At 46.1% G+C, this 20,572-nt stretch overlaps 1 long non-coding RNA gene across 1 annotated transcript; it reads left to right on the top strand.

Moving 5' to 3' along the window:
* The first annotated feature begins 259 nt into the window (after positions 1–259).
* Positions 260–16,516, top strand: LOC134340360 (uncharacterized). The gene is made up of 3 exons (XR_010016531.1): positions 260–465; positions 10,722–10,869; positions 15,480–16,516. It is a non-coding gene; the product is annotated as an uncharacterized LOC134340360 (long non-coding RNA).
* Positions 16,517–20,572: the final 4,056 nt, after the last annotated feature.

Genomic DNA, 20,572 nt, shown 5'->3' with positions numbered 1-20,572 from the left:
AAAGAGAAAACACTTGCATATTTCTGGAACCTCAGAATAGCTCAAATGACTGTACAGCCAGCAAGGTCTGATTGACGCTATGTGGCCGGTGCTGTTTATCTATGCCTAACCACATGCCTAATACATGCCCTGCAAGGGCTAATTGCAGAACATTCCTGTGATGGACTGTATACTGTGCAACTGCTTCACAGTCCTGCATTTGATCCAACAACTCTTAATTGTTAATTTGGTTGTCCTTGCGTTCAATATAGACTTGGTGTTTCCCTGGTTTATAATCATCAAGCAAATACAGAAGGTGAGTGGGAGTTTCAGCGCCGACTGCCTGCTTTTTGATCGCTGCTGGAGAAGGAGTCTGTGAGCAACGTTACTTTACTTTATTGTCACCAAACAATTGATACTGGAACATACAATCATCACAGTGATATTTGATTCTGCGCTTCACGCTCCCTGGATTACAAATCGATGGTAAGTATTAAAAATTTAAATTATAAACCATAAATAGAAAATGGAAAGTAAGGTAGTGCAAAAAAACCAAGAGGCAGGTCCGGATATTTGGAGGGTACGGCCCAGATTGGGTCAGGATCCGTTCAGCAGTCTTATCACAAATGGAAAGAAGCTGTTCCCAAATCTGGCCATACGAGTCTTCAAGCTCCTGAGCCTTCTCCCGAGGGAAGAGGGACGAAAAGTGTGTTGGCTGTGTGGGTCATGTCCTTGATTATCCTGGCAACACTGCTCCAACAGCGTGCGGTGTAAAGTGAGTCCAAGGATGGAAGATTGGTTTGTGTGATGTGCTGCACCGTGTTCACGATCTTCTGCAGCTTCTTCCGGTCTTGGACAGGACAACTTCCATACCAGGTTGTGATGCACCCTAGAAGAATGCTTTCTATGGTGCATCTATAAAAATTAGTGAGAGTTTTAGGGGTCAGGCCAAATTTCTTTAGTTTTCTCAGGAAGTAAAGGCACTGGTGGGCCTTCTTGGCAGTGGACTCTGCTTGGTTGGACCAAGTCAGGTCATTTGTGATATTGACCCCAAGGAACTTAAAGCTTTTGACCTGTTCCACTTGCGCACCACCAATGTAAATTGGGTCGTGCGGTCCGCTACTCCTTCTGAAGTCAACAACCAATTCCTTCGTCTTGCTGACGTTGAGGGATAGGTTATTGTCTTCGCACCATGCCACCAGGTTCTTAATTTCCTCTCTGTACTCAAACTCATCATTACCTGAGATACGGCCTACAATTGTTGTGTCATCAGCAAACTTCTATATTGAGTTTGATGGAAACTTGGCTACACAATCATGGGTGTACAGTGAGTACAGCAGGGGGCTGAGTACACAGCCTTGTGGGGCACCGGTGCTCCGGTGATTGTAGAGGAGAGCTTGTCCCCTGTTTTTCCAGCCTGGGTCCTGTCTGTGAGGAAGTTGAAGATCCAGCTGCAGATTTGAGTGCTAAGGCCCAGGTTCCAGAGCTTAGGAATCAGTTTATTTGGAATGATGGTATTAAAGGCAGAGCTGTAGTCAATGAAAAGGAGCCTTATGTATGCGTCTTTATTCTCCAGGTGTTCTAAGGAGGAATGTAGGGCCAGAGAGATGGCATCTGCCGTTGACCTGTTGCTCCGGTAGGTGAATTGCAAAGTGTCGAGGTTGACCGGTAGGCTGTGGTTGATGTGTGCCATAACCAATCTCTCGAAGCACTTCGTAGCAATTGATGTCAGAGCCACAGGTCGATAGTCATTCAGGCATGCCACCTTGCCCTTCTTCGGCACTGGGATTATCGTTGCCTTCTTAAAACACGAGGGGATCTTAGACTGAAGCAAGGAGCAGTTGAAGATGTCAGCAAACACTCCAGCTAGCTCGCTTGCACAGGCCCAGAGAACCCGTCCCGGGACGCCATCTGGGCCTGTCGCCTTCCTTGGATTTATTTTCAGGAAGGCCCTTCTTACGTCCTCAGTGACGATGAATCTTGATGCCACCAGGTCCAGTTCATCCGGAGGGAGTGGGACGCTCCTCTTCTGTTCGAATCTTGCGTAGAATACGTTAAGTTCGTCAGGAAGAGAAGCGCCACAGTTATTGATATTCCCAGCCTTTTCTTTGCGCCCAGTGATCTCATTTAGACCCTTCCATAGTCTACTGGCATCCCTCTGGTTAGTCTGGGCTTCCACCTTGGCTCGATATCGCCTCTTGGCGCCCTTAATGGCTTTCCAGAGTTCACGCCTGGATTCCGTGTAGCAATTGGTATCCCCGGACCTAAAAGCTGCAGCTCTAGCCTTTAAAAGGGACTTGACCTCATAATTCATCCAAGGTTTCCGGTTAGGGAATACCCGGATCGTCTTGTGAGACACACAGTCCTCCGTGCATTTCCAAATAAAGTCCGTGACAGCTGAGGCATACTCATTGAGGTTAGCTGCCAAGTCCTTGAATACTAACCAGTCCACCCATTCAAAGCAGTCACGGAGGACCTCATCCATTTCCTCCGTCCAACGCGACACTACTTTTGACTCCGTGACCTACCGCTTCAGTTTCTGTTTGTAAGCCGGGAGGAGGAGTACGGCCTGGTGGTCCAATTTTCCGAAGTGAGGTCGTGGGATGGAACAGTAGGCATCCTTGACTGCTGTGTAGCAGTGGTCAAGTATATTCGGGCCTCTAGTGGGGCAGGAGACATGTTGGTATAACTTGGCAGCGCCTTTCTGAGGCTGGCCTGGTTAAAGTCCCCGGCTGTAATGAGCAAAGCCTCCGGATACCTGGTCTCAAGTTCACTGATGTTGGCATACAGTATGTTCAGAGTACACTCCACATCCGCCTGTGGGGGGAGTGTAGACCGCTGTCAGTAAGACCAAGGTGAATTCCCGTGGCAGATAGTAGGGACGACACTTGACCAACAGGTGTTCCAGGTCCGGGCTGTAGGAGCTTGTCAGTGCCACTGTGTCCGAGCACCACGCAGTGTTGATCAGTAGGCAGGCACCACCTCCCCTCGTCTTGCCCGAAGACGCCGTGCGGTCCATTGGATGGATCGAAAATCTGTCTGGTCGGATGGCACATTTGGGGGTGGCAGGGGAGAGCCAGGTCTCGGTGAAACAGAATACACAGCAGTTCTCACTGTGTGCCTCGATGTAGCAGGTGGGCAGGCCTCTCCGCCTCGTGTGCTATCCCCCCTTTCGATGAATATGGCTGATATCGTAGGACGGTGTCATGGTTCTGCGTTTGTGGATTGGATTATTGTGTTTATGGACTGTGGACTTTTCAGACATATGGTTTTTATATTCTATGCTTTTATCTCCCGTTCCTTTTCCGTTTTGTTGTGCGAGGGGAGGGGGTTTGGGGTTTGATGTTCTGTTAATGTTCTGTTAGTTTTTTGTGCGGAGGAGGGGTCGCTCTTTGCTCACATTCCACGCCCTCCTCACTGATGTCAATCTTCCTCGGCACTTTAATCGGCAAGATCGGTGAGGGGTGGAGTTGATCATGGGCCGGCAGCCCATTTCCTGGCTTTGGTTGCAGCCTCGTGGAACACTCTCAGAGACAGCACAGCTCCAGATTGCTCGATCAGCCCAAAATCACACCGCCAGAGCGTAGATTACAGGCTCTAACAGTAGCAGAACCATATCTGAAATAAAAAGATGTAAAAGAAGTGAAAGGAATTGCTTTGTGACCCGTCTTGAGGATGTCACCTTTGTTGTTTGCTGGTGCCATCTTTCTGTAGAAATGAAGCCTAGCCCCACTTACTTATTGAAAGGCTAAGATAGAGTGGACATGGAGAGGATGTTCCCAATAGTGAGTGAGTCTAGGATCAGAAGGCACAGCCTTGGAATACAAGGATGTCCCTTTAGAACAGAGGTGAAGAGGAATTTCTTTAGCCAGAGGGTGGTGAATCTGTGGAATTCGTTGCCACAGACAACTGTGGAAGCCAAGTCACTGGGTTTATTTAAAGTGGAGGTTGATAGGTACTTAATTAATAAGGGCGATAGGTTACAGGGAGAAGGCTGGATAATGGGGTTGAGAGGGAAAATAAATCAGCCATGAGCAAATGGCGGTGCAGACTCGATAGGCCAAATGGCCTAATTCTGCTCCTTTGTCTTAAGGTCGTATGGTGGTCTGGATGTGTGAGGACCACCCATGTACTTGCTTTAGGTTGCTGGTTCTTCCCTTCCTGATTTTAAAACCTTAAAACATGACATACAAAATTCAGAGTTGACTTTGGCCAAGATTTCACTTATGTTTCTTAATCTTCTGCTGTTTCAATGCTCATTTTCTGGCTTATAACATCCACTTATTCCCATGTTAAAGGCTGTGTATTTTCAGAAAAGGGAAGGCATGCATTTAGATCAATCCTTGCTTGACCTCAAAGTTCCCAGAAGCCTCTGCTGTAATGAAAGGAACATGGTAGCCCAGCAACAGCTTGGTCTTGTCAAAGTCAAAGCCGAGCTTATTGTCACATTCACAAGTATATGTCCACTGGTGCCATGAAGAATGTGCTTGCAGTAGCATAACAGGCATGTAGCATCAGACACACAACATCCACAAGAAAAACATAAATTAAACATAAATCATAAAGAATTATACAAGAAAGACCAAAATTAATAACAAAGAAAACCATAGCCCAATGTAGTGCAAAGTAGTCATCGTGGTGCTGTACTAAGGTACTGATTAGGCTGTGCAGATTGATTCAAGAACTGAATGGTTGAAGGGAAGTAACTGTTCTTGATTCTGGTGGTGTGGGACTCCAGGCTTCTGCACCTCCTGCCCGATGGGAGCTGCAAGAAGATGCTATGGTCTGGACGGTGGGGATCTTTGATGTTGGATATTGCCTTCTTGAAGCAGTGACTAGCAGGCACTACCAATGGTGGGGAGGGATGTGCCCATCATATATTGGCAGAGTCCACAGCTCTATACAGCTCCTTACGTTCCTGCGCAGTGAAACTGCTCACCAATGGTACAGCCTGTCAGGAGACTTTCATTGATTTTAGTGAGGTTCATCTGAGGGGTAAAAATAGGCCAGGACATCTCATCTTCCTTCCTCTGATATCCCGCAGAAAAGTTTAGGAAAGGAATTATAACTGAGAGGATCTTTTTTTATCATTTTCATTCTGAGGAGACATAATTATTTGACACTGATGCTCAGTGTGGGTGGGTGAGTGAGTGTTGAGTGCAAGATACAGTAAGTGGATGAACAGAATTTGGTCTCCAGATCACTGTGGGAGGCCCAGATTAGTTAGAACATGAGTTCCTTAACCCTAGTCTTGTGCCAGGCCACCTTCGCTGAACAGGACTCCCCTCCACCCATTTGTTTCTTCTGTAAGGAGAGAGAGAAGAAGCAAATGGGTAATGATTCCGATTCAGATTCATTTATGCATCACATGTATGTCGAAACATACAGTGAAGTGCTTCACTGGCACAACGTAAGGATATGCTGGGGCAGCCCAAACGGGTCACCACACATTCTGGTGCCAACATAGCATGCCCGCCATGTACAGCAGAACAACAACAACAAAACAAGCCCCTTTTCTCCCTCCATCCACCCACCCACTCGCTCACAAACACAGGCAGTCTCCAACCCCAGCACAGGCCGCCTCCAGGCCTCCAGGCTCCACTGAACTCACAGACACGCAGACACTGAGCCTCTGACTTCCTCAGTGGACTTACAAACTTGCAGATCCGGGTCTTCAGCCATCGGGCATCGACTTGTGGACTTCCAATCGACCTTCAGGCTTTGATCTCAGATATTGATGCCATAATGCTGATGACAAAACCCAAAATTCCAGGCCTCATATTCTGGACTCACTGATGACAAGACCCTGAACTCCAGGCTTCAAACTCCAAACTCGCTGACTTCCATATCTTGGGGCACTGGCCCTCGAGCATCCACAAGCAGCAAACGTTGAATGACTGAGCAGAGAGCATTGCTGGTAGGGATGATGCAAAGGAGGGTGAATGGCAATGAGGAGTGAGGAAGTGAATTGACAGGAGGGAATCTGGGTAAGTGGATGAACCTTTCTGTAGGTGGATGGACCTTCAAGTGAGTTAGTGTGATGCAATGGAAAATCAGAGGCTGGGATCTTGCTGTGACTCACCTCCTAACATCTCAAAACCTTTCCACCATCTGCAAGGCACAGTTAGGAAAACATTCCATTTGCCTGGAAAAGTGCATCTCCAGCAACTCTGAAGAAGCTCGACATCATCCGGAACAAAGTTGTTCACTTAGTTGACACTCCATGTGCCATCTTAAATGTTCGCTCACTCCTTCCACCAATGTCTGATTTTATAAAACACTCTCAACTGGGCTACACCAACAACACCACCCAAACCCAACAGGGTACCAGACACAAGGGAACACCACCGCAGGCTGGCTCCCCAAGTCTCACACCATCCTGCCCTTGAAATATATCACCACTCCTTCATCATCACTGGGTCTAAGTCCCAGAACTATCTCCCCAACAGCACCTTCTTCAGAAGGACTGCAGTGGCTCAAGGAGGTAGCTCACAACCACCCCTCCCCCCACCTTCCCAAGGGCAAGGAGGGGTGGGCAATAAATGCCAGTGACGCACATGTCCCGAAAAATGAATTAAAAAGAAAAGATAAAAAGCAAAGCAAAACAGGTGCTGGAAACCTGAAATAAGACCAGAATATGATGGAAACACTCAGCTGATCAGGCAGCATCTGCAGAGAGAGAAACACAGTTAGTGCTTCATGGAGCATAGAACATTGAAGATAAAACAATATAGCACAGGGACAGGTCCCTTAGCCCACAATGCAGAATTAAACTAAATCTTTCCTGGCTGCACATGATCCATATCACTCCATCCCTTGCATATTCGTGTGTCTATCTAATACCACTGTCACATTTGCTTCCACCACCATCCCTGGCAGCCCATTCCAGGTTCCCACCAATCTTCACACATCTCCTTCATCTCACTTAGACTCCCCCCCCCCACTCACCTAAAATGCATGTCCTCTGGTACTTCATATTTCTGCCCTGGCAGAAAGGTTCTGACTGTCTACTCTATCTCATCAACGTTATGTGGGCAATCATGGCTGGATGGAGGGCAAGTTTTCCTACAGAAGCAGTTTGCCATTGCCTTCTTCTGGGCAGTGTCTTGTAAAGACACTGCCCAGAAGAAGGCAATGGCAAACCACTTCTGTAGGAAAACTTGCCCAGCCATTACCAATACTCTTCGGAGATTGTCTGCCTGGTGTCAGTGGTGGCATAATCAGGACTTGTGATATGCACCAGCTGCTCATATGACCATCCACCACCTGCTCCCATGGCTTCACACGTGATTCTGGACGGGGCCAAGGCTAAACACGTGCTGCACCTTGCCCAGTGGTGACCTGCAGGCTAGTGGAGGGAAGGAGCACCTTGTACCTCCTTTAGTGGAGATCTATCTCCATCCCGCCACCCACTGCTCTATCTCTGCCTCTCATAATTTTAAAAGCCTCTATCAGGTCTTCCCTCAGCCTCCAATGCTCCTGGAAAGCCGACCCAAGTTTGTCCAACTTCTCTTTTCGCTCCTTCCCTCTAATCCAGGCAGCATCTTAGTGAACCTCTTCTGCACCTTCTCCAAAGCCTCCACATCCTTCCTGTAATGGGGTGACTGGAATAGCACACAAAACTCCAAGTGCAGTCTAACCAAAGTCTCAGGTCAGGAGTTCTCTTTCCACAAATGCTGTCTGGACAGCTGAGTGTTTTGAGTATCTTCTGTTTTTATTATAAAAAAAAGAAAAGGCAGCAGGCAAAAAAGGATGTTAGACTTCCACCAACAAGTCGCCTCACCACTGAAAATTCCACTGATATGCCCCAGCTTCCCATCCACCCCCAAACAATTCCCCATCAATCCCAGTGCTTCACTCCCCACCAGCACTGAACCCTAACCAGTTCTATCCTTCTCACCCACCCCTGAACCAACTGCCGGCCAAACCCCCACACGACTGCAAACCTCACCAGCCCACCCCACCCTGCCTTTTCTCTGCACTCCCCTCCCCTCCTGATTCCAGAACACTCCCCACACCTTCACTACTAACAGCCCACCCTGCCACACCCAAGGAAAGCAAGGAGAGTATCACAGTGCAAATCAAGACAGCAGATGACAGTTGAAATGTGCTTCAGTGTTTAGGAACATTCTTGCTCAGCCCACATCGCTGACCCAGAGGTCTCACAGGAAGAAAGCAAGCACACGTTCTTGGATTGTGAAATTGGGGTCATCACAAAAACGGCAGGCATGCTTAGAACTCGCTGCCCTTTTCTGCTGACGTACAGCAGCTCAGCAGCAACAGCACCAACGTCTCCGTTCTTCAACTGGTTTGAAGCACTATCTGTGCTCTGTGGTAGAGAATAATTTTCAAACTCAGTTCCTTTGCTTTGGGATAGATTATTTTTTGGATTTCTTCTTTTCTGCTTCATGGCATTAAAAATGGACTATTCCTGGTTAATATTGCATTCCAATTCCTGCACATCCTTGCCTCTCCCTCTGTCCTCCAGCTATCAGATGCTCTGCAATCTCTGTCTCTCCAGCTCCAGCGTCTCTGCACTTGAAAGCTTCAATGCTGACAGACATGCCTTCAGATTCAACACACCGAACGCCAAAAATCCCTCCTTGCACCTCTCCATTCGCCCACCTCGCACGGCCACTTAGCTCTTTAACAACATTTTAGTCACATGTCCCATGATGCCACTGCATCGATCTCTGCCAATGCATCTGTGAAGGTTTTCGGGACTCCTCGCCCCATGGATGGCAGCATAACGGTGGAAGTTGCCCTTGCTTGTCAAAAGATTTGGCATTCATGGATTTCCCTTGGACAGGAAATTTCACAAGCAGTTCGACGTGATTAAAACCGATCAGTGATCCGTCAGTCTGTTCAGTTACAAGCCACCAGTGAGACTGCAGATTGGTAACAAGTAGGTAAAAGCTACAGAAAATAATCACAGCCTCGGTATCCCATAGAACAGAAGGATAGTGAAATTATGTTATAACAAAGCAAATCCCTGGCCGAACCGCCACACAAAATGATGGAGAAACTCAGCAGGTCAGGTAGCATCTATGGACGGAAACAGGCAGTCGATATTCAGGGTTAAGACCCTTCATCTGCTCAGCACCACTCACCAACTTTCTCTGCTACATTGATGCCTACATTGGCGCCACTTCCTGCTCACGTGTGGAACTCCTCTAGTAAGCTCACACTTTTTCCTGGAAATGATCGCTACAAACAGTGGCCCGTGGCTTCCCTGGCAGAGTTGAACTGAACTGCCCACACAAACTGGCACTTTTACAGTATTGGCTGGGGTCTCAGAGGGGCAGGACGGTTGCAGCACATCCAGGCTAGAGCTGCTGGAGCAGAACTGGATGTAGCGGAGCCGAGCTGAGGCGAAGTCAAAGACAGATCCGAGGTTTGAGTGATTTAAGAGCTGAGCTGAATTGGAAAGGTCAGGTACTGGCCAAATTGAAGCGGCAGAGCCTGAGGGTGTATCAAAGTGGCAGAGAGCAAGGAACCACCCAAAGTTTGGACAATTTAAGCACCGGGCCAGGTTGAAATGGTCAGGGTGTCGGGGTTGGAGGCAAGGGACAGTCTAGTTCGGCTCTCTGCTTCATAGGGTTGCTCATCTCTGTGCTGGACTGAGGCAATGGCCTGCAAGTAGCCGACTTCTGGATTGGCTGCAGTGATGCCTGGTTTTGTGAACTTCAGTTCTGAATGTGTTTGCTTGCCTTTATTGTTTGCATGATTTGTTTTCTCTCTCTCTCTCTCTCTCTCTCTCTGCACACTGGGTGTTCAATGGTATTCTTTTGTTTTTAGGGGTTCTATTGGGTTTCTTTGTTTCATGGCTACCTATAAGGAGACAAATATAAAAGTTGTATAAAGTATACATACTTTGATAATAAATGTACTTTGAACTTTGAAGTGGGTCAAGGAATGGCAAATGGAGTTGAATTCTGATAATTGTGATGTGTTGCATTTTGGGAAGGCAAGCCAGGGTAGGGTTTTCACATTGAACCGTAAGGCCTAGGGAGTATTGTAGAGCAGAGGGTCCAAAGAGTACAAGTGTGTGCTTCCCTGAAAGTGGTGTTGCAGTTAGACAGGATGATGAAAAAGTCTCTTGGCACGCTGGCTTTCATCAGGCAGGTCACTGAGTACAAATGTTGGGACATTACACTGCAGATGTACAAGGCTTTTTTTAGTCCATATTTCTAGTGTGTGTTCAGTTTTGTTCACCCTGCTGTAAGAAAGATGTCATTAAGCTGGAAAGAGTACAGAGGAGTACAGAGAGTACTTCCAGGACTCGACGGACTGACTTATGGAGAAAGGCTGAGCAGGTCAGGAGAACTTACACTCAAGTGTAGGAGGATGATGCATGATCTCCTCGAGGTCTATAAAGTCATAAAGAGGGTGAATGCACACAATCTTTTTCCCAGGGGTGGTGAAGGGGGGGTATTCTATGTGTGCTGATCTAGAGGTTACAGGTTTAAAGTGAGAGGAGAGGGGTTTAATAGGAACCAGAAAGACAACTTTTTCACTCAGAAGGTAGTCAATATATCAGTATATGGAATGAGCTGTCAGAGGAAGTGGCTGAGGCAAGTACATTAACAAGGTTTACGAGGCACTTTGACAGGTACATGGATATAGGCCAAATGGGAAAATGGGACACACTTGAATGGGAATCTTGGCATGGAACACTTGGGCCAAAAGGCCTGTTTTCATGCTGTGTGACTATGATTCTAATTCCACCCTGGTTCTCCCAGCAGCCATCTCCATGAGGAGTTATTTATGTCGGCCATTAAACCTGCCAACCAGCACAGCTTTGGGATGTGAAAGGCAAGTGAAGCCGCCCAGGGGAAGCACACACCATCGCAGGGAGAACTTGCAAGCTCCACGCATTCAGCACTTGAGGTCAGTATTCAACCCAGGTCTCTGGAGTGGTACTACCCACTGCATCACTCTGTAGCCCTCTTGTGGTGATCTGGCTACCAATGATGGTAATGAGAGTTACCCTGCATAATTCCCATTGTTTTGAAATATCTTTAAAGGGATTACAATGTAGCATTAAATCCTAGACAGTCGGCAGTTACTGTGTATAAGTCAGAGGAATCTGTGCTGATGGATACTCGAATTAATCCATAATCAGCTGTGTTCAAAGGCCAACTCATATCATGGCAGAAGAGCTTCTTTTGACACTTCAAGAGTATTAATCAATGTATGTGTACTGTTCATTTGCATATTCAAAGCTAAATAAATTTGCTTCTCATCCATACACACTATTGTCTACCAAAGAGGCAAATATGATGCATTGCACAAAACTAACTTGATGACATGACCTTCTGTTCCAGGTTTTCTTTCATCTTTATTTGTTTCTCCAGCTTCCTTAACTTATTGCAACAAACAAGAAGTCTGCTTAATCCTTGTAATTAACATTGGCTACTCGGGGAGCAATCCTGAAACTCCCATTTCCCTGCCTGTATTCCCCAGTAGACCAAAAGATCATAAGACTATAAGAGCACAATTAGACTGTTCAGCCCATCAAGTCTGCTCCACCATCCGTCATGGCTGATTTATTATCCCTCTCAACCCCATTCTCCTGCCTTCTCCCTGTAACCTTTGATGCCCTGACTAATCAAGAACCTATCAATGTCTGTTTTAAATATACCCAACCACTTGCTTCAACAGCTGTCTGTGGCAATGAATTCCACAGATTCACCACCCTCTGGCTGAAAAAATTCCTCCTCATCTCTCTCTAAAGTGATGTCCTTCTATTCTGAGTCCTGTCCCCTCTGGTCCTAGGCTCCCCCAGAATAGGAAACATCCTCTTCACATCCGCTCTATCTAGGCTTTTCAATATTTGATGGTATTCAATGAGGTCCCCCCTCATTCTTCTGAACTCCAGCAAGTACAGGCCCAGAACCATCAAATACTCCTTATGCGTTCCTGCGCTCATTCTCGTGAACCTCCTTTGAACCCTGTCCAATGTCAGCGCATCCTTTCTTAGATAAGGGGCCCAAAACTGCTCATAATACACAAAGTGAGCAAAAATAAATAAGTAAATAAGTGGAGTCTGACCAATGCCTTATAAAGCCTCAGCATTACATTCCAGACAAGCAACTTTCCCTTTCTCACAAGTCCATCAAGTCCCCTTTGATTCCTCTTGCCATTGACCTACACTGAGGACTGATCAATTAGCATAGGCTTAAGATACTAGCACACCCAGAGGAAACCCATACATTCTTGGAGAGATATTTAAAGGGTATCTGAGGGGCAACTTTTTCACACACAGGGTGGTGGGTGAATGGAGTGAGTTGCCAGACGCAGGTAAAATTGCAACTTTTTACAAATCATTTGTGAAGGATCGTGGTACATGGATGGAAATAAAAGTCTATAGTGATAACAGCCAAATAGGACTACCTTAAATGACAGTTTGATTGGTATGGACAAGTTGCACTGAAGATCCTGTTTCTGTGAATCTGTGAAGCAAGACTGCAATCAATAGATCTTTCCACATTACTAAGGTATGGAGCACCCACGGAATCACTGGAATTCATTGGGATTGATATTCATTCACTTTTAGAAACAACAAGTGACTTTGAACCCATGTAGGGTAACCAGCATGAAATACCAAATATGTCACAGATTTACTTCTCACAGTAGCCTTGTGTTAACCCTAGATACTGAAAGTCCTGAAGTTTTTATTCATAATTGGCATAATCAAGTATGGCCGATTATATCCATAAAACTCAGTGGAAATCAACTGCTGATTAATGGTGTGTCGAGGAACACTGGAGACGGACAGCCACTGTTGATTCATCAGCCTGACATATGAGGTGGCTTAGTTCCATATATTACTGTTCCCAAATCTCATATTGCCTGATATCAAATGTTTTTCATAAGTCAGAGGAAGAGTTTGAGAGTTCAATTGCTCTGCTAAAGGAAGGCAGATGGATTAAACCTGAGGCCCTAAAGCTACACTGTGCAAATATTTGTATGCAGGTGCTTAATGTGTTGTCATGAATTCTTTTGTCAATGGCTTTGATGGAAATAAAATTTCTTTGACAACTTAACAAACAGAAGCATTTCATAAAAGCACTTTATGCTTCAGACACCGATGTTTGTGTAATACAATTTCAATGCCACAGTTTTCAAAGTTCGTAGTGAGGCAGAACAAATGTGTCGGAAGGAAGTGCACAATATTGATTCAACTTTTGCCGACTTCAGCAGGTAGGATGTGAATGGATTTGTGATGCATTTGATCTGAACCTGGTATTCCATGGTAAGTGGGGTCGTCCAGGTCATACTTCTCTGTGTTAACGTTCTGTGTACACTTCTGTTGAGATTGTTGACTTACTCCGCACAAGAGGAAGCGAAATACTGCTGAGAGAGACAGCCAACTCCTTCACTTGGGATTTGGAGAAAGGGAATCTGCTACAAGCTGTGATTGGCCAAGTCAAGGGAAACTGTTCCTACTGGCAAATAATTCAAGGGGCAGGAGGCACAAATTTAAAATATTGGGAAAAAGATACGAGGAGGATGTTGGAAGGAAACTTTTTACTCAATAGTTAGTTATTGTCTCAAATTCACCGCATGTAAGAGTAGTGGAAACAGTCGCGGTGGGGGGGGCCTTTACAAAGGAATACAGACAGCACAGAAGCAGCCCATATAACCCTGCTCAACCATGATGGCCCCAATGTCCTACGTAAGGCCTGAATCCCTCTAAACCTTTCCTATCCATTCAAATGCATTTTAAACATTGCAATATTACCTGTCTCCACCACCTCTTCTGGCAGCTTGTTCAAAAGAGAGAAGAATTTGTAATGCAGTGAGAGAGAGAGAGAATGATAGAATAGGACTGAGGGGATGCAGACATCCCACCTCTCCCGGAAGTTCTGGGAGTCTCCCGCATATTGATAGTGGCTCCCTGATGCCCGGAAATTATATACAATATCCCGGAAATTGATTTTTTTGAGAAAGAGAGGGAGAGGAAGAGCGAGCATCCTGATTGGTCTCTCTTCATGCTAAGAATGGTCCCCAACCACCGGGCCGCAAGGAAACAATATGATTCGGAATATGAGTCAGCTGCACCTTTCCTCATTCACTGTCATGGCCACTGTTGAACTTGAACACACCTGAGGTCATTACGCACGCGTCATCCATGTCAGCGTGGGAAGATCAACTCCTCGAGCTTGCAAATGACGGCTGGCTGAAAAGTATGTTTGATATAATATCTTTGCTGGCATTCTGGAGCAAAGTCAAGGCTGAATATCCTGAGATAGCCACGAAAGCAATGAAAACGTTGCTTCCGTTTCCAACATATCTCTGCGAAGCGGGGTTTTCTGCAATGAATGCAACGAAAACAAAATTGCGGAATAGACTGGACATAAGGAACCCCCTTCGAGTATCGCTGTCTCCCATCACCCCTCGATGGGACCGTCTTGTTGCAGGGAAACAAGCCCAGGGCTCCCACTGATTCAGTGATATTGGTGTGTTGCAATGATTTTATATGTTCATACGAGGAAAATATGAGCCGTGTGTTTAATATCCAAACGTTACTTAAAATGTTATGATGCTATTGACTTACAATTGACTTATCACTATATTCATGTGAGGAAAATATGCGCTGTGTGTTTAATACTAAATTTGTTAGATAACCCTTTTAGAAACGAAATTGAGTGTATTAGCCACTAATAGTTGACTTAACACCTATATTCCGGTCGTGATTAACACCCCCCCCCCGCCCCGTTGGCTGGTTCGCAAGAATATTGTCAATATTAAACCGGTCCGCGGTGCAAAAAAGGTTGGGGACCCCTGCTAAGTAGACCCATCAGTTTTCTCTATGGGCGGGCTTTACAGTCGACCTCAAAAATAATGACAGTGTTGCTCGCTGCACTTTTTGCAACAGTGACTTTTCTATTGCCCATGGTGGGTTAAAATTTAAAAGGCATGTTGAGGTGAGTTTAACAGGTCATTCGTTCATTAACACAGCTAACGTTATTTAAACTAGCTGGCTAGCTGCTAAGGAGCTACTCTATTGATGTCCTACGTGATGAGGCCAAACTCCCTGTAGACATGCTTAAAGTTGTAATAGAATAAACATGATAATATAAGTACATATTTTAATGTCACATTTTCTTCATATGCCCAACTTGGTTTACAGATTAGACAAAATCACTAAACAAAGTATTACATACACCCTAGGAGGTCGACTGGGCGGGGGGGGGGGGCGGGTGGATATGGGGTTGTGGGGGGCAGGGGTGCCTCGTCCCTGAAATGAGTTTTTGCAGGGTGGGATGTCTGGGGATGGGTCCAGGGGGAGATAGCATAGACTCAATAGGCTGAAAGGCCACCTACTGTACAGTAGCAATACTATGATACTCAGTGCACAGTGCTCTAATTAAATTGCTAACAACCTCTAAACCAGAGTTCAAGCTCTACAATGGTTAAGTTAATAATCTGGAAATTAATATAAAATCTGCTAGTTTATTTTTAAACACATCTGGTTCACTAATGTATTTCAGAGGAGGCCTCATGCTGCATACCGCGGGGTCGCCTGTTGCAGCCGCCCAGCAGTGTCCATGTTGGGTTGGGGGGGGAGGGGGCTGGACCCCTCCCGTTGGTGCTGCCCTCTAGTGTTCACTCAGTGGAAGACAATCTGGATTGCGTCCGTCTGCAGACTGCTGCCGTCTTGTTCTTGCCACAACATTCATGCACCATCAATCTACAGGACACTAATGGACTTGGACTTTATATTTTTTGTGTGCCTGAATGTTTTCTACTATCTTATATGTGCTATAAGTGTCTTATGCTGAGTATTACTATTCGTGTTATGTCTCGCACCTTGGCCCCGAAGGAACACTCTTTCATTTGACTGTATTCATTTCAATGACAATTGAACTTAAACTTGAACTTGAAATCACAGTAAAACTATCTGACCATTCTGATATAGTCACCAATGCCTCTACTCCCTCAGGAGGCTAAAGAAATTTGGCATGCCCCTGTCAACTCTTACCAATTTTTATCGATGCATCGTAGAGAGAGCATCTTATTTGGATGGCAAGCTTCTACGACAACTGCTCCGCACATCACTGCAAGAAGCTGCCCGCAGAGGATTGTGGACACGGCTCAGCAAATCACGGAAACCAGCCTCCCCTCCACGGACTCTGTCTATACTTCTTGCTGGATCAGTGAAGCAGCCAGCGTAATCAAAGAACCCACCCCTACCCCAGACATTCTCTCTTCTCCCCTGTTCCAGGCAGATGATACAAAACCCTGAAACCAGGCTCAAGGACAGCTTCTACCTCACTGTTACAAGAGTATTAACAGGTTTCCTAGTATAATAAATTGGACTCTTGATTTCACAAGCTACCTCATTTTGTTCATGCACCTTACTGCCTGCACTGCACCTTTTCTGTGGCTGTTATACTTTATTGTGCTTTGTTATTGTTTTACCTTGTTCTATCTCAATGCACTGTAATGATCTGATCTGTATGAACAGAATGCAAGACAAACTTTTCACTGTACCTCAGTAGATGTGACAAAAATAAAAGAATTCCATTCCCAAATTCCAGTTCCTGTGGAGAATCTAGAACTAGGGGATTTCTGAATTGAAACAGAATATACTGGAAATACTCAGCAAGTAACACCATGCCTGCAGGAATAGAACCACAGGCCAATATTTCAGGTTGAAAAAACTTCATCTGGTTGTCAGTTTAAAACAGAGATTAGAACATAGAAATCTACAGCACATTACAGGCCCTTTGGCCCACAATGTTGTGCTGACCATGTAACCTACTCTAGAGACTGCCTCGAATTTCCCTAATGCATAGCGCGAAGGTTGGGGGTGTTGTGGATAGTGTGGAGGGCTGTCAGAAGTTACAGCAGGACATTGATAGGATGCAAAACTGGGCTGAGAAGTGGCAGATGGAGTTCAGCCCAGATAAGTGTGAGGTGATTCATTTTGGTGGGTCAGATATGATGGCAGAATATAGTATTAATGGTAAGACTTTTGGCAATGTGGAGGATCAGAGGGAATTTGGGGTCCAAGTCCATAGGACACTCAAAGCTGCTGTACAGGTTGACTCTGTGGTGAAGAAAGCATACGGTGCATTGGCCTTCATCAATCGTGGGATTGAATTTAAGAGCCGAGAGGTAGTGTTACAGCTATATAGGGCCTAGTCAGACCCCACTTGGAGTACTGTGCTCAGTTCTAGTCACCTCACTACAGGAAGGATGTGGAAACTATAGAAAAAGTGCAGAGGAGATTTACAAGGATGTTTCCTGGATTGGGGAGCATTCCTTATGAGAATAGGTTGAGTGAACTTGGCCTTTTCTCCTTGGAGCGACGGAGGCTGAGAGGTGACCTGATAGAGGTGTATAAGATGATGAGAGGCATTGATCGTGTGGATAGTCAGGGGCTTTTCCCCAGGGCTGAAATGGCTAACACGAGAGGGCACAATTTTAAGGTGCTTGGAGGTAGGTACAGAGGAGATGTTGGGGTAAGATTTTTACGCAGAGAGTGGTGAGTGCGTGGAATGGGCTGCCAGTGATGGTGGTGGAGGCGGATATAATAGGGTCTTTTAAGAGACTCCTGGATAGGTACATGGAGCTTAGAAAAATAGAGGGCTATGGGTAACCCTGGGTAATTTCTTAAGTAAGTATGTGTTCGACACGGCATTGTGGGCCAAAGGACCTGTATTGTGCTGTAGGTTTTCTATGTTTCTATGGCCCTCTATTTTTCTAAGCTCTATAGAAACATAGAAACATAGAAAATAGGCGCAGGAGTAGGCCATTCGGCCCTTCGAGCCTGCACCCCCATTAAGTATGATCATGGCTGATCATCCAACTCAGAACACTGCACCAGCCTTCCCTCCATACCCCCTGATCCCTTTAGCCACAGGCTCTTAAAAGACCCTATGTTATCCGCTTCCACCACCGCCACCAGCAGTGCGTTACACACACCCACCGCTCCCTTTGTGAAAAACATATCCCTGACATCCCCTTGGTACCTATTTCCAAGCACCTTAAAACTATGCCCCCTTGTGTTAGCCATTTCAGCCCTGGGAAAAAGCCTCTGACTACCCACACGATCAATGCCCCTCATCATCTTATACACAAGATTAGGTGATTTTTTTTCTCTTGCAGGGCTGTGAATCTCTGGAACTCTCTTCATCAGAGCTCAGTGGAGGGAGTTGATTCTCCGTATTCAAGGGACTGAATTGTTAAGTGCAGGTAGATAGGAACGCAGAGCTGAAGTTGCAGTCAGATTAGCCATAATTATATTAAAGGCTAGCACGGGCCAGAGGGGCTGAGTGGCCTTCTTCATAAGTTGATATGATGCTCTTTTAGAGAATGTGAAAAGGCTGAAGGATGCTGCTCACTTTCTGGATGGTGTCTTCAGGATCGTTCTTTCATCCGTTGTGTGCCGTGTCCTATGACGTGGGCGATCATTGTCTTCCATGACCATGATTGTTCCTGGCAAGTGTTTCAGTGGAAGTGGTTTGCTTCTGGGCAGTGTCTTTACAAGATGGATGACCCCAGCCATTGTCAATACTCTTCAGAGGTTGTCTGCCTGGCATCAGTTGTCGCATAACCGGGACTTGTGATCTGCACCGGCTGCTCGTACGACCATCCACCAGCTGCTCCCGTGGCTTCACGTGACCCTGACCTGTTGGGGGGGGGGGAGGGATAAGCAGGTGCTACACCTTGCCCAAGGGTGACATGCAGGCTAGTGGAGGGAAGGAGCGCCTTACACCTCCTTTGGTAGAGACGTATCTCCACCCCGCCACCCCAAACCTCATGATACCTTTTCCATTACATCACAGAGGCTTCAAGAGCCGACTGACTCACAGAGGGGCTTCCTGCTGCCTGAGGCGTAGATGAAGGCGCTCCCCTCATCTGACTTTTAACTTGCTTCTCTCCATCTGCACTGGAGAAGTCTCTCCATCTGCACTGGAGAAGGAGAATGGCTGGTGATTGAATCATTTGAAAAGAACCAGTTTGGACATCAGGTTGAGCAATGCAATTCAGGTAAATGTGGTGATGTTCCCTGTCGGGAGAATTTAAGCAACCTTGTAATGTTCTTGCTTTCCAGATTATACTTTATATCACCCCACCCCTGTTGGCTGTACGTTCAACCTCACAGAATGACTCATGGGGAACAGGTGAGTCAAGGTGAACAAACTCAAATGAGTTTATTTCTTTAATTCACAGAGACATAAATCAGAGAAACAGGCCCTTCATCCCCTCAAGCATCCATTTGCACTCATCCACATTTATTCTCCTCATACGGATTTTATCCCTCACCTGCACACAGGTGGCAATTAACCCACCGACCACACATACTTGGGAAGTGGAGGAAACCTGCACGGTAGAAGGCAAACTCCATACAGACAGTGCCCAAGGTCAAGATCAGACCTGTGACTCTGGAGCTATGAGGCAGCAACTCTACATGTCGTACCACTGTGCTGACATTTTGTTTCATTACATTAATTTAAGTGCCTGATAGAGCACATTCCAAAACAAGACGTTGCATGTAGAAATTCACACACGTTTTATTCATAAAGTTAAGATATGCTTTCTCTTCTCTGTTTATGGCCAGGTTATATAATAGCTTCATTCTCCAACATGTAGAACAGCTTATTACCTATTGATCCGTCCCCACCCTACTGTGCCTGACCTGAGATCACAAACTGAATGCTGAGCTCTGTGACCGTAATACCACACCCAGCACTGTTAGCCTTTGTGTGTCTGATTATCACTATCCCAGCTGTCTACCCCTTTACCCTTTCACCTATCACCTGGTTCCATTTCCCGTCAATAATAATTATACCACTTTGGATACTGTTTGGGTGGGGCTGGAGGCCCTACCAGGGGTAAGCTGCAGCAACCAAGTCTCTGACATTGAGTCTGGCTCCGTGGCTCAGAAGGGAGGGGGTGCAGTAGTGATTGCAGATTCCACAATTAAAAGAGCAGAAAGCAGATTCTGTAGACTTGAAAGAAACACTGGGATGGTATTTAGCCTCCCAGGTCAGGGATGTCTCAGATCAGGTCAACAGTATTCTAAAAGGGGAGGGTGAATAGTAGGAACTCATGGTCCATATGGTACCAATGACATAGGTAGGAAAAGGGAGGAGGTCCTGAAGAGAGAGTAGAGGGACTTAAGCAAAAAGCTGAAAAGCAGGACCTCCAGGGTCGTATTCACTGGATTGCTGGCTGTGCCACGTTCCAGTGAGGGTAAGAATAAGATGATTGGGCAGATGAATATGTGGCTGAAGAAGTGGTGTAGGGGGCAGGGTTTCACGTTCCTGGATCATTGAGATCTCTTCTAGGGAAGGAACAACCTGTACAAAAAGGACAGATTACACCTGAACCTGAGGGGGACCAGTATCCCAGCAGGCAGGTTTACTAGAACAGTTGGTGAGGGTTTAAACTAATTTAGCAGGGGTTAGGGACCAAGGTTATAGGGTTGAGGATGGGCTAGTTGGTGTACAAGTAGATGCAGTGCGTAGTGAGACTGTGAGGATGGACAGGCAGATGATAGGGCAAAATTGCAGTAAGTGGAATGAGTTGAAATATAACAAGGGGCCAAAATCAAAATGGATGATGAATACAG

This window comes from Mobula hypostoma, chromosome X1, assembly GCF_963921235.1.
Source record: "Mobula hypostoma chromosome X1, sMobHyp1.1, whole genome shotgun sequence".
Taxonomy (NCBI): Eukaryota; Metazoa; Chordata; class Chondrichthyes; order Myliobatiformes; family Myliobatidae; genus Mobula; species Mobula hypostoma.
This window is presented reverse-complemented; position numbering and strand designations above follow the sequence as displayed.